Consider the following 1,082-nt stretch of genomic DNA (forward strand, 5'->3'; position numbering starts at 1 on the left):
GTGTCCCCTGCCTCATGTTACCATCCGCCTTAGACGCATAGTTCGGGACCACCTACCCGAGATCCGCCGGTTTTGACACCGACAATGGCACTTTGTAGTCAATAGTCAAAAGGAAAGAAAAAAATGATGGTTCGCTGGAGTAGACTGCGAGGCCTGGCCTACTCGACCTCGGCACCATCCCCTTGATAATCCTAAAAGAACTATAATGGCAACTTCTAGTCAATAGTCAAAAGAAAAGGAAAAAAATGATGGTTCGCTGGAGTAGGCTGCAAGGACCAAACGGCCTACTCGAGCTGGGCACCATCTCCTTGATAGTCCAAAAAACCATAATGACAATTTGTAGTGAATAGTCAAAAGAAAAGGGGGAAAATGATGGTTCGCGGGAGTAGTCTACTCGACCACGGTATCATCTCCTTGATAGTCCAAAAAGAACCATAATGGAAATTTGTAGTCAATAGTCAAAAGAAAAGAAAAAAATGATGGTTCGTTGGAGTAGGCTGTGAGGCCCAAGCGGCCTAAGAATGCAGCGGCTCGTTATCCTTCCACCGTTGGAAGTGGGCAGTTGTCGTTGCTCTGTGAAGCCAGCCTCACGCTGTGCCTGCCACATTATGGACCGTGAGGCCCAGCTTTCGCATAGGCCCCAGCCGGTCCACTATGCAACTTGGAACGGGCGGGCCAGCAATAGCATATCCAGACCAGGCCCGTAGCGCTACAACAGCATCCACATCACTTTAATGCCCCCACTCGGGTTACAAGCTCTCGCAACTGAGCTCGGCGAATGAAGTAAGTGGAGACTACTATTTAAGCTGGTCAAATGCGTCCTCGGTTGGCGAGGTGGGACTAAACAAGGTGGGGTGATGTGCTTCCTGGTGGAAGGTGGCGTGTTGTGCTTTTTGCTGGAGCTGGGACTGAGATTAGAGTGGGCTTTGGCAGCTTAATTAGGCCTTTCTCATTTTGGGTTCATGAAGGTGGCCATGTGGACAAGGCTTTGGTAGCTCAAAAAAATGTGTTGGTATTGAAATTAATGTGGGTTTTTGAACTACTTGCAATTAGCACAATTCACTAGTGCTAAAAAATAGTAC

The 1,082-nt window shown here is 48.1% G+C and overlaps 1 non-coding gene across 1 annotated transcript; it reads right to left on the reverse strand.

The window, feature by feature from the left end:
• Positions 1 to 472: 472 nt before the first annotated feature.
• Positions 473 to 776, reverse strand: LOC147956918 (signal recognition particle RNA). The gene has a single exon (XR_015612436.1).
• Positions 777 to 1,082: the final 306 nt, after the last annotated feature.

Source organism: Triticum urartu, chromosome 7A (assembly GCF_056163025.1).
Source record: "Triticum urartu cultivar PI428250 chromosome 7A, HENAU_Tu73, whole genome shotgun sequence".
NCBI classification, from domain to species: domain Eukaryota; kingdom Viridiplantae; phylum Streptophyta; class Magnoliopsida; order Poales; family Poaceae; genus Triticum; species Triticum urartu.